Source organism: Rhinopithecus bieti, unplaced genomic scaffold, assembly GCF_001698545.2.
Source record: "Rhinopithecus bieti isolate Rb0 unplaced genomic scaffold, ASM169854v2 scaffold_44159, whole genome shotgun sequence".
Classification (NCBI taxonomy): Eukaryota; Metazoa; Chordata; class Mammalia; order Primates; family Cercopithecidae; genus Rhinopithecus; species Rhinopithecus bieti.
In genome coordinates this window covers 2,313,820-2,327,162 of record NW_016818573.1, presented here as the reverse complement: position 1 = coordinate 2,327,162, position 13,343 = coordinate 2,313,820, and the positions used below count along the sequence as shown (strand labels likewise).

Genomic DNA, 13,343 nt, shown 5'->3' with positions numbered 1-13,343 from the left:
CGGCGCGGGGCCTGCAGTGGTGGCCGCGGCCGGAAGGGAGCGGTAGCGGCCGCCGGGCAGCGTCGGGGCCGGGCCCGCGGCCGCACGAGGGGAGCAGCCCCGTCGCTCGCGATTGGGGGACTCTGTTTTCCCTTTTCTCCAATGGGCAGCCGTGAACCGTCTCGCCCAATCTGCTCCCACTGTCGCGCTGAACTTTTTGTTTTTGTTTTGGCCCAAGCGCATTTCGGAGCCCTCCCGAGCTCGTCCTGCAGCCCACCCTCCTCCCCGACGGCGCCTCTGGCCGTGGCCCGGCGCCCCACGGCCGCTGTCTCCTCTTTGTGCTGTATCCGCTCTCACTTGGTTCCCTGATGTCTGTCTGTCCTTCCACTTATCCGCGGATGATGTGCACGGTTGTCACCTCCGCCTTGGAAGGAGGAACAGGCAGGTTTTCACAATGACAACTCGATGCAACTTGCTGGATTAAGACAGAAACAAGTTGGGTGCTGAGAAGTTCAGTCTATTTGGGTTTATTGACCTGGGTCTGGTGCAGTAACTTAGGATCTATTAAGCGGTGGAACTTTAGGAATTAATTTTTAAGAATTTGCCAAATGAAATTTATCTGGAGTGGGGGGAGTTTTCCTTAGAATAGAGGGCAGATGAATTAATTTGACTGTGATTCTTTGTGATGTGGACCTTTTTCGATTTAAACCAGTTTGATATAAAGTGTAGTCGAGGATGGCCACATAGGTCTGAACTCTGCTGTGTAGGGTCTTCAGGGGAAGCAGTTGCCAGCTATAACTTTTTTCCCTTAGTGTTTAGTATTGAGAACACGTCTATAATATTGATAATTAGTAATAAAAACAAATATTTTGAAAAGGGGGGAGGAAACCATTTTTGCCTGAAATAATCACAGATAATTTGTGCATGTTGAAATACATAAATTGCTGCTTGCTATAGATACAGATTTATTGTATATCTGAAGGTTTAGCAATTTGAATCAGAGGTGTGGCCCTGTCCCTCTTGGAGCGCCTTATATTCCGAGGTTAGAGTCCACAAACGCTCTAATCCCGGCATGTGTGGGAACATTTTTCACTTTGTAATCTCTAAACATTCCACATTCAGGTCCCTCTCCCAAGCTCTGGCTCCAGTAGCTTCCCATGCCTGGTCCCTGTCGGCCGTGCCCTGCCCGGCATCCCTCCACCCCTTTTCTCCACCTTGTACACACTCGTCCTTCAGAAAGGCCCCGTGAGAATGTTGCCTCCTGGTGAAACCTTCACACACACAGCCGTTGGGGCGGTTTCTTGTGAGCTTTTGAGTCTCGTGTTATCTCGTCCACCCACGGGCAGTTACAGAGTAGATGCTCATAGACACTTAATGAATGGGTTAATTTATTAATCTTCAAGTTGTCAAGCTTAATAGTTTGTATTAGTTTTTCAAAATAAATCCACTTTAATGTTATTTACAAACATCATTATATTTTAAAAACTGAGCTAGAGAGTGAAGGGAATATGGTAGATACTTCTTCAATAAGAGAGTAAGGTAGGGCTTGATTCTTTATCCATAATCATTTCCAGGTGCTCTCGCTCCTGTATTCTCATCTGCCGTCCCAGACACCCTGAATTGCTCATGCGCTGAACTTTTCATTCTCTCAGCGAATGCCAGGGGGCAGTACTGGGGAAGGTGGATGGAGGGTAGCGGACTCTTGAGAGGGAGAGACGGGTGTGAAGGAAGTGTCCCGGTGTCCGCATGTCTTTCAGCAGGGAGTTTGGTGGGTGGGGGATGTTGTTTGGTGATTTTTCTCTTGGGTTGTTTAAAAGGGGGGTTGAATCTGATTTTCCTTTACCTGAGTATCAATTTGTGGGTTTATAGGACCTGGGTTCGTGGCCAAGTTGTGTGACAAAGAGATTTGTATGTGGCATCTAAGCAGCTCCGTGTCCACAGGAATCCCCTTCCCATGGCTTACAGAGCAAATCCTTTCAGATAAATCGCCGTGGTCCCATTATTTCGTGTTTCTGTGTACCATGTATGAGCTTTAATTTCTCTCCTTTAGCAAAATCCTTCTCCGTGGGCAGGAGTTCCCCGACTGTGTCAGCCCTAGAACACTCTAACGGAATCTTCCGCGCACATTTAACGACAGGGACCACGTGTCCTCCCTCCACTCCATCACCCTGTTGGCTATAATACTGCATGTTAAGTAAATGCAGGAGACGATCCATTATGTGTGTGGATGGGATTGGTTTGGGGCTGCCTGGTCTCCGAATGAGACAGACTTAAACACCGGGCCATCTTCTTAGGGCTGTATGTCAAATGATGACTGCTGTATAGAAGTGTTATTTTAGGAATAGTTGAAGGACCGTGGAATAAGAATCAATACCATTCTCTGCTCTGTCACTGTTTGTATAAGTCATTGATAGAGCCTAGTCTCCGTCTACAAAACGACTAAACCTCTCAGGTCACTTCCAATCCAAAATTATATTAATACTTCATCTTTTACACTTCAGTGCCATCCTGTTTTCTCTTAAGAATGATTTTAGGCCGGGCGCGGTGGCTCAAGCCTGTAATCCCAGCACTTTGGGAGGCCGAGACGGGTGGATCACGAGGTCAGGAGATCGAGACCATCCTGGCTAACACGGTGAAACCCCGTCTCTACTAAAAAAATACAAAAAACTAGCCGGGCGAGGTGGCGGGCGCCTGTAGTCCCAGCTACTCGGGAGGCTGAGGCAGGAGAATGGCGTAAACCCGGGAGGTGGAGCTTGCAGTGAGCTGAGATCCGGCCACTGCACTCCTGCCTGGGTGACAGAGCGAGACTCCGTCTCAAAAAAAAAAAAAAAAAAAGAATGATTTTAATCATATTTTGACATCTCTCTAATTACTTTACTTAGTTCATATGCGTGTTTCTTGTGGTTTTACCTCCTTTTTTTGAAATGTCATTATGAGATAATCAGTTGAGTTTTAGAATTGAGAGACTAGGGTATCAGTGCTCCCGCCCAAAGCTTGATTGGGGGCCTGTATGGCTCCTACAATGCCGGTTGCACCTCTGTAAGCTGTCTTAGTTTGTCTGTTTTAATAGCACACTGAAGAAAATAGTACCTAGATCCAGGGATCGTCTGCTGGTGATAAACCTCCAGGTGGTACACGTGGCTCAAGCACTGGAGTAAACCCCAGATTACAGTTTAAAAGATGAAGGTTTTAGACCCAGCCTTACGACTTAGTAGCACTTTGAGTTTAGGAAAGCAATTTGTTTCTGAGCTTTAACTTCCTTGTTGTAGTGCTAATACCTGTCTCACCTGATAGGATTGCTGAGCTAGCGAATCCCGAGTCCTGCATGTTACCGGAACCAGTAGAAACCGAACGTGTGTGTTCTGACACCTGTGTTTCTACCTTGTGCCACCTTTATAGGAATGCCTGGTCAGCAGATCTCTAAAGGCACTGGGCTTGCCTCTCAAGCCTTACGCAAAAGGCCCCTTCAGCGAAGGGTCATTCTGTTTCGTATTCTGTACTTTTCTACCCTGTTCTCAGGTAACTTTGTTTTCCTCACATGCATCCCTTTGGTTTTCGTTCCTGACTCACGTAGTAGCCCTGACTGATTTTCCTGAAAGTTGACACTCTCCCGCGCCCTCTAGTGTTCCCTGGACATGACCAGTATTCCAGCACCACGAACAGTGCCTGGTGGCTCTGGGAGGTTCTTTATACATTTGTTGAACCGAGTGGATTCTAGGTCGGCCGGATGAATTATTTGCCTGTCTGATCTGTATAACAGGGTTGAAATATCTGATACATTTTAATGATCTCTGAGGAGTATTTTTATTTTTGAGGAAATGCTTATGTTGCATCATATGGAGAAATAGATATTTTTAGTAAGAAAACCAATCTGATTTTAGGAAACTGGAGCTTTCCTCACTGAGAAATAAAAGGTGGCTTGATCCTTCAGCCAGTGAGCCAGTGGCACCATAGGAAACCCCCCTTCTCTCTCCCCCTTGGAAAGGAAACAAAACCAGATGTCATTCAGGGTCCTGGAGGGTTTAAAGGGAAATATTTGTTTGGTGCATGTAAGTATGTACCAGGAGGGGTTTTGAACCAAAAAAAGGTGTTTTTTGTTTGTTTCTTTTTGAGACAGGGTCTTGTAGCCTCTCATGCTGGAGAGCAGTGACATAATCCCAGCTCACTGCAGCCTCCATCTCCTGGGCTCAAGCAATCCTCCTGCCTTGGCCTCCCAAAGTGCTGGGATTATAGGATGAGCTGCCATGTCTGGCCTCATTTTTATATTTATAATTTTGATTTATTTTTTCCTGATCATCCCATCTCAAGTCCATTCTCATATTAATCTCTCTCCTAACATCCTGTTTGTTTTTCTTACAGCTTGCACCAGATTGATAATCACATACTTATGTCTCTTCCCACAGTATGCTGTGATCTCTATGCAGTCAGGAACCTTGTCTATTTTGCTCTAGAGTTTTACTCTTCAAATATGGGGGCAAGGTGTTTTTCTGTTTGTTTGTTTCTTTTGTTTTTTTTTTTTTTTGAGACAGAGTGTCGCTCTGTTGCCCAGGCTGGAGTGCAGTGGTGTGATCTCGACTCACTGCAGCCTCCACCTCCCAGATCCCAGTTCATGCAATTCTCCTGCCTTAGCCTCCCAAGTAGCTGGGATTACAGTCACACGCCACCACACCCAACTAACTTTTCTATCTTTAGTAGAGACAGGGTTTCACCATTTTGGCCAGCCTGGTCTTGAACTGACCACGTGATTCACCCGCCTTGGCCTCCCGAAGTGCTGGGATTACTGGTGTGAGCCACCGTGCCCGGCCTGGGCAAAGTGTGTTTAAAAATTTGTTTGGGGCCAGGCATGGTGACTCACGCCTGTAATCCCAGCACTTTGGGAGGCCGAGGCGGGTGAATCGTGTGGTCAGGAGTTCAAGACCAGTCTGGCCAACATGGTGAAACCCTGTCTCTACTAAAAATACAAAAATTAGCTGGGCATGGTGGTGGGCACCTGTAATTCCAGCTACTCGGGAGTCTGAGACAGAGAATTCCTTGAACCCGGGAGGCAGAGGTTGCAGTGAGCGGAGATTGTGCCACTGCACTCTAACTTGGGCGGCAGAGTTAGACAGCATCTAAAAAAATAAATAATTTGTTTGAGTCATTATTGTGTTGCTTTTTTTTTTTTTTTTTTTTGAGACAGAGTCTCACTCTGTTGCCCAAGCTGGAGTGCAGTGGGTCGATCTTGGTTCCACATAACCTCTGCCTCCTGGGTTCAAGCAGTTCTCCTGCCTCAACCTCCCGAGTAGCTGGGACTACCGGCAAGTGCCACCATGCCTGGCTAACTTTTGTATTTTTAGTAGAGATGGGGTTTCACTATGTTGGCGAGGCTGGTCTCGAACTCTTGACCTCGTGATATGCCCGCCTCAGCCTCTCAAAGTGCTGGGATTACAGGCGTGAGCCACCGTGCCCGGCCTGTGTTGCTTTTTTGTGTGATATTAAGAGTACGCAGTCTCTCAACCTGGACTTGGCTTCATTTTTTTTTTTTTTTTCTTATTCTCTAAGTTTTGTTCTCATTTGTAAAATGGGAATGATAGTATTGAATATGTGTTAAGGAACTGTGATGTGTGTATCTTCTTTTATAGGGTGTGAAAAAATCTGTTTGACCAGCTACACCACATACTAAACTGTGTTGTAAGAAAGTCTGTAGTCCAGTCTGTCGTCCCTCTGAATGTTTAGGATGGGAGGTGTAGCTTGGCATGATTTTTAATCATGCGTGTTGTTGCCAGAAGTTAAGTTCCTTCTCTTTGGGAACCGTAGGGAAAGCAGAACTGGTGCTCGGCCTTGTGTCATAATTATTCTCTTGCACATTTGTTCTTTTTTAAATGGGTGAGGTGATGAGTTTTTGTTTTTTTTTTTCATGTGTGAGTTATGGTGGGGAGGAATGGAAGGGAAATTTCTACTTGATTCAAGTTTTGTATAGAATGTTTCTGGCCTGCTTTGCTTTTGCCTTAGTTACTTGCAAGGGGAGACCTTAATTTGTTAGCAGTTTGTGCTCATTTAAATCTTGTGCCAAAGGGAGGCCCTCTTTTCATTGTACTGATGGGGCATCGGTGACGTTAAATAACTTGCCTACTCACGCTGCTGGGGTAAGGATGAAGCTAGGGTGGGACAGGTGCTTTGACTGCAAAGCCACATCCTTAATCCCTGTGCGGGCTGCCTCTGCAAAGCCCACCAGCCGGCAAACTCAAAGCGGCCTGTAACGTCCAGCCCAAGAACCACCTTTTGGAAGTTTTTCCTAACACTTGTCCTTGCCCAGTAAAAATCTTTGATATATTTCTTGTAACTTCTGACAGAAACTGTGACCTGTAAAGTCTGTACTTACAGACATTTGACACTAGGTGGCATCTGTTTCCGGAAACGTGAATGGCTGTTTGGGTCCTAGAGAAAACTGTAACAAAGAAAGCATCTTTGATTTTATTTTTAGGCACTGCTAGGTAAGCAGATGGATCAGATGTGGAGAGATGGGGAATCCGGCATTTTTGTTTTCTTCTGGAAGTTTATTTGAGGACTTCCCTCAACAACCCCATCAGTGAAAACCTTTGTTTTAAACTATCTACTGAGATGAAGACATGGAGTCTTTCTTACATGAAATCCCTTATCGTAAATACATGTTGAATGTGATACGTGAGAATGAAGCAGTATTTTCTGTGATAAGGCAATAAGGAGTTTCTTACATGTCTGGTCGTAGATTAGTAGCCAAATACGTAAGTCTAAGAATTGTGAATGTCTGATCATAAACTTACCAGTGGTGGGTAGTTTGCTGCTTAAAATGTTTTGCTCAAGGAGAAATTCTAATAGTTTCAGTTTTTATTGTGAGTTTTAATATAAATAGAAAACTGTTCAATCACAATGCTTTTCAGGAAGATCATGGTTATCTGGCCTAGCACAGTGTGTGAGTAATCAGAGGCATAATTAAGAGGCTAGCTCTATTTTCAAAATCCATATAACTCAGTAGCTGTATTTTATACCTTCAGTTGAAGGATACTGTATGATTTAAACTTTTTATTTATTTACATTTTGAAAGGTGAAGTCTCGCCACTCTGTCACCCAGGCTGGAGTGCAGTGGCATGATCATAGGTCACTGCAGCCTCTACTTCCTGGACTCCCATGATCCTTCAGCCTCCTGAGTAGCAGGGACTGAAGTTGCGCACCAGCACAGCTGGCTACTTTTTTTTTTTTGGTGGAGATGAGGGTCTCGCTTTGTTGCCCAGTCTTTAAAACTTGTTTTAAATACACCGTTTTGAAGTTGTTTAAAATCTTTTTTCCTGTGACATGTTGGACTTTTATATATTTTGGAGTGTGGTAACTGTAAAGCATTTCTACTTTGGTTTAGTTTTTCATAATCTCTGTTAGTTTCCTGTGGTCGCTGTAACAAATTCCATAAAGTTAGTGGCTTAAAACAACAGAAATGGGCTGGGAGCTGTGGCTCACACCTGTAATCCCAGCACTTTGGGAGGCCAAGGTGGGTAGATCACTTGAGGTCAGGAGTTCGAGACCATCCTGGCCAACATGGTGAAACCCCCATCTCTACTAAAAATACAGAAATCAGCTGGGTGTGGCAGCAGGTGCCTATAATTCCATCTACTCAGAAGGCTGAGGCAGAAGAAATTGCTGGAACCCGGGAGGTGGCGGTTACGGTGAGCTGAGATTGCACCACTGCCTCCAGCCTAGGCAACACAGTGAGACTCCGTGTCAAAACACCAACACCAACAACAACAAACCAGAAGTGTATTCTCTCACAGTTCTCGAGGCCAGAAGTTCAATATCAGTTTCACTGGGCCAAAATCAAAGCATTGGCAGGACTGTGGAGGGAAGCTGCTCTTTGCTGCTTCCAGCCTCTGGTGGCTGCAGCCTTCCTTCACCGGTGGCCACATCACTCCAGTCTGCTTCACCTTTTGTTCTTTGTGAGGTGTCAGATCTCCCTCTGCCCCTTATAAAGTTATTTGGGTGGCATTTAAGGCTTACCCAGATAATCTAGGATAATCTCTTTTATCTCAAAAATTTTTATAACATCTTCAAAGACCATTTTCATTATAAGGTAACATTCACAGGCTCCAGAGGTTAGGAGCCGATGTTTCTGGGGGCCGTTTTCCACCATACTGCAGTCTGCTTTAGAGCTGTTAGCTCAACAAGTTTAGTCTTTTTCAAAACTTAGTGATGGTGTCTGTGGCCATCATTTTATTCTGAAAGGGCAGTGGGTGAAGCATTCTGCCTTGGTGGTAGGTAAATTGCTCAGCTTCAGACCCCATTCCCTTGGTGGCCTGAGTGAGGGCATTACCACCTGAGGGTACTTGGGAAAGCTGTTGAATTGGGTGAAGCAGAATGCATCCAAGCTTGACCCTGTGAAAGCTAGAGAAGGAAAGTAGGAATGATAATATCATGGACATTTGTAATTATTTGCAAGTATAGAGATGTATTCTTTGCTATGGAGTTGATGGTGCTAGATACCTGATTAGCATTTGAATTAGCATGACAGCTGTAGTTTTAAAATAAACTATTTTTTAACTATTCTGCCCTGGGTAGAAGCATAATTGTGAATTCAGGGAAATGAAAATCCGAAGGCTTTTCTCTTTTCATAATACTAGCACCAGTTGAACTACTCTGACAAGTCACCTAGCTTCTCAATTGAGACAGCAATATTTATAGGAGCAAGTTTGGTTTTTTTTTTGTTTTTTTGTTTGAGACGGAGTCTTGCTCTGTCGCCCAGACTGGAATGCAGTGGCCGGATCTCGGCTCACTACAAGCTCCGCCTCCCGGGTTCACGCCATTCTCCTGCCTCAGCCTCCCGAGTAGCTGGGACTACAGGCGCCCGCCACCTCGCCCGGCTAGTTTTTTGTATTTTTTTTAGTAGAGACGGGGTTTCACCATGTTAGCCAGGATGGTCTCGATCTCCTGACCTCGTGATCCACCTGTCTCGGCCTCTCAAAGTGCTGGGATTACAGGCTTGAGCCACCGCACCCGGCCTATAGGAGCAAGTTTTAAGGTTACAGGTATGAACGTGAATTTATGATGGTTTTCTAACAAATTAGCAACTGAGAAATTGCCCCGTCAAGCAATGTTATGGTGTTATGATGGAATATTGATCACAAATGTTTCTGATAGCTTTGCAGGGCTTCTTATATTGGCCTAATTGCTGGGATTGATACCATAGGATTCTGTGGAGCCTTAGTTATTGCACTATTGATTGCAGATGGATTTGGAATAGTCATTGATAAAGACTGAATTGGAATTCTTTGATATCAAGTCCTTTTGTAATTTTAGATTTAGGACTAAAAGCCGATTCCGCTTACGTGTAGCAGTTCGTTTGAGAATAGAAAGGGGATGTGATATGAATGAACCTATGTCTGGTCTTGTGCTGGATTCTAATGATATGAAAGTGTATGGGGCTGGGTGTGGTGGCTCACGCCTGTAATCCCAGCACTTTGGGAGGCCGAGGTGGGGAAATCACGAGGTCAGGAGTTTGAGACCAGCCTGACCAACATGGTGAAACCTCGTCTCTACCAAAAATACAAAAATTAGCTGAGTGTGGTGGCACGGCACCTGTAATCCCAGCTACTCAGGAGGCTGAGGCAGGAGAATCGCCTGAACCCAGGAGGCAGAGGTTGCAGTGAGCTGAGATCGTGCTACTGCACTACAGCCTGGGTGACAGAGCCAGACTCCGTCTAAAAGAAAAAAGTTTAGCATAGAATTACCATATGAGGCCGGGCGCGGTGGCTCAAGCCTGTAATCCCAGCACTTTGGGAGGCCGAGACGGGTGGATCACGAGGTCAGGAGATCGAGTCCATCCTGGCTAACACGGTGAAACCCCGTCTCTACTAAAAAATACAAAAAACTAGCCGGGCGATGTGGCGGGCGCCTGTAGTCCCAGCTACGTGGGAGGCTGAGGCAGGAGAATGGCGTGAACCCAGGAGGCGGAGCTTGCAGTGAGCTGAGATCCGGCCACTGCACTCCAGCCTGGGTGGCAGAGCGAGACTCCGTCTCAAAAAAAAAAAAAAAAAGAATTTCCATATGACCCGGCAATTCTACTTCTGGGTATATCATCAAAAGAATTGAAGCGGGTACTCAAACAGGTATCTTGTACACACACGTTCTCACCAGGATTATTCAGCCAAAACATGGAAATAAGGCCGGGTGCCGTGGCTCATGCCTGTAATCCCAGCATTTTGGGAGGCCGAGGCGAGCAGATCGTGAGGGCAGGAGTTCACGACCAGCCTGACCAACGTGGTGAAACCCCGTCTCTACTAAAAGTAGAAAAATTAGCTGGGTGTGATGGTGCGCACCTGTAATCCCAGCTAGTCAGGAGGCTGAGGCAGGAGAATAACTTGACCCCAGGAGGCAGGTGAACTGAGATTGAGCCACCGTACTCCAGCCTGGGCAACAGAGCGAGACTTTGTCTCGAAAAAAAAAAAAAGGTGTATCTTAGCTAGTAGAGAAGGCAGGTGTTATGAAATAATTACACAGAGTAATGAGTATGGTTGTAATAAGCACCATGCTGAGAAACGTTAAGGGGTTCAAATGTATAACAAGGTAATCTATGTAGCTGGAGAAGTGGGGTTGGGCAGGGGCTGATAAGCAGTTTGGCAGCACCCCAAGTGCAAAGGTCCTGTGGTGGGAAGCTGCCAAGCTGTTTCCTTTTCCTTTGTGTAAGTATCTTTAATATTCTGTTACAAAAGTCACGCATGTTTATTTTGAAAAGTTGAACATGTAACAGGTAAACATTGCTTGTGATCTCATTCTCCAGTGTAATCTCAGTCACTGTTAACCAGTGGTGTACTGAATTGTTTTCTTATCAAATTATAACTGAATCACTTGAAAAATGTTTTCTTTGCCTTTCTGAATAAAAATTTATGAAAGTCCTCTAACAGGCTAGAACCTGCTTTTTATTATTTCTTTGAGACAGAGCCTTGCTCTGTCACCTAGGCTGGAGTGCAGTGGTGCAATCTCCTGGGCTCAAGCCATCCTCCCACCTCAGCCTCCTAAGTACCTGGGACTACAACCATGCACCACCACACCCGGCTAATTTTTTTTTTTTTTTTTTTTTTGGTAGAGACTGGGGTTTGACCAGGTTGCCCAGGCTGGTCTTGAACTCCTGGGCTCAATTAATCCACCTGCTTTGGCCTCCCTAAGTGCTGGGATTACAAGCGTGAGCCACCACACCCAGCCAGAACCTACTTTTTTAAAATGTGTGTTGACTTTTCTTTTTCAAACACTTGGGGATTGTTTCCCTGCCACTGGATAATTTCTCTAAGATAAACTCTCTGCAGACAAGTTCAGCGTGTCAGCTGGCTAGAGGGTTCTCGGCAATGTCACAGGAATTATGTTAAAATTCTTTCCAGTCATTTAGAATCAGTGTTTTAACTTTTTTGACAGATTTTTTTTTTTTTAATCTTGGTTTTTAGGATAGTAAGCAAAAAATGCCTGTGTTTAAGTAAAAATGGATTAGAATCAGAGTTCTCAAATTGGATGCAACTTCTCAAAAGTCACTCAACAATTTATAATCTCATAAAGAGACTGGAAAGAGAAGGGAATTGACATTTGTTGAGGGGCCATCACTGGCATAGAACAGGCATGGTTATGTGAACTTAGCCCATTTCCTATGAATCAATGCTGCTTTCTTTTGAAACGTGTTAAAGTATTAAGGTTTTCGTTTTTTTTTTTTCTGATTATAAGTAAATAGGTTCACTATAAACGTTTGGGGAAAATATTTTTTAAAGTTATCCCTCCCCCCACCAGTGGTAGCACTGGTGATTTGGAATGCATTGCGGTGGTGCTGGTGGTGGGTGTCATGCTTCTGACCTTAGTGGCATTATGTTATGATTAGGAGTTTCCGCTTTAGATATAACTAGCAATCATTCTTGCAATATTGTCCCCTTTAAATACGTTTCTTACTTTAGCAGTTTTCCAGTATGTTTTATATCGATCATAAATTATCCCCCCACCCCTCACCTCCTTATTTATGTTTGGTACCAGAATCTGTAGTAAGTGCTTCTTTTCCCATCTGTTGTGATCCAGTGAAACCACATAAGGTGACTCTTCCTGTTGATTTCAGTGTTGGGTAAATCTCTTGGGGAAATGATGCTGCCCATCTTGGAGCAGAATCCCAGTTGCATTTTCTTAGAGCCTGATTGCATCATTTTTGTGAATATTCACAAAAGTAGAAGGCGCAAAGCCTTACACAGTAGTCCTCAGGAATTCCACCTCATTCTCCTACTCAGGTCATCTGTATTACTCCACTCCAGAGATTTAACTAATCTATTAATTTTTTTTTTTCCACACAGATCCTATAAGCCCTCTGAATGCTTGCCTTCTCAAATTAACTAACCTATTCCCATCACCTCCCACTGCGTAATTTTAATTTTAATTTACATTTGTCTTTTCTAGTCTGTGAGTCTCTCTCTCTCTCTCTCTCTCTCTCTCTCTCTCTCTCTCCCCATTCCTTATATTGCTCTCTGCCATCTGTTTCTTAAAGCAAAGCTCCCTGTCTTCCTCACAAGTGCATGTTTAAGACATTATGTCCGTTTTAGTAGTTCTCTGTTGTTTCTGAGCAAGGCGCAATAGCCCATCCTTTCCATGAGTTTAGACTTATAAAATAAAAGTATTTGCTTCTGGGCACCTACAGTTCTTGCCTGAGTTGTTAACTCCCTTCACGGCATGGTCCCTGTCATGCTCGGCTCTCCTTCTTGCCCGTTGCTCCTTTTACAATCGTGTGCTGCTTCTCCTCCTCTTGACCTATACATGTGAAAGTGCCCCCCCACCCCCAGTCCTTGACCTTCTTTGATCTACACTGATTCCTAGATTTCATCTGATTCCATGGTTTGAAATGCCATTAATATTTTGACTCCAAATTTTTATCTTCAGCTTGGAGGTGGACTCCAGACCCTTGTATCCAGCTACCGACTCCACTAGGATCTGTAGTGGGCATCTCAAAAATGACTAAAACCAAAAAAGACCCCAGAAAAGGAAGAAAAAATAACCAAAACCAAATTCTCACACCGCAATCCTTGGGAAAACCAGTCTTCCTATACTCTTTGTCACATTCCTAAATATTCCATTCTTCATTTGGAGGTATATTTGAGGCCTCTTTCTCTAACACCCACAGTCAGTCTGTCAGCAATTCCTAACTATCAGCAGAACCTTCAGAAAAGATCTCGAAGCCAACCACTTCTTGCCACCTCTGCTGCTGCAACCACTAGTTCTCCTCTGGTTTTACAGCAGTAATCAGTTAGTAAATAGACTACTACTAATAATAATGTCTCCCTGCATTCTCTTGTCCTAGAAATTATTTGTAGTTTCATTAGAACTGCTTTTTTTTTTTTTTTTTTTTT

The 13,343-nt window shown here is 44.4% G+C and overlaps 1 protein-coding gene across 1 annotated transcript in view; it reads left to right on the top strand.

The window, feature by feature from the left end:
* The window catches only part of KMT5B (lysine methyltransferase 5B), a 60,019-nt gene that overhangs the window by 946 nt on the left and 45,730 nt on the right, over nucleotides 1-13,343 (top strand).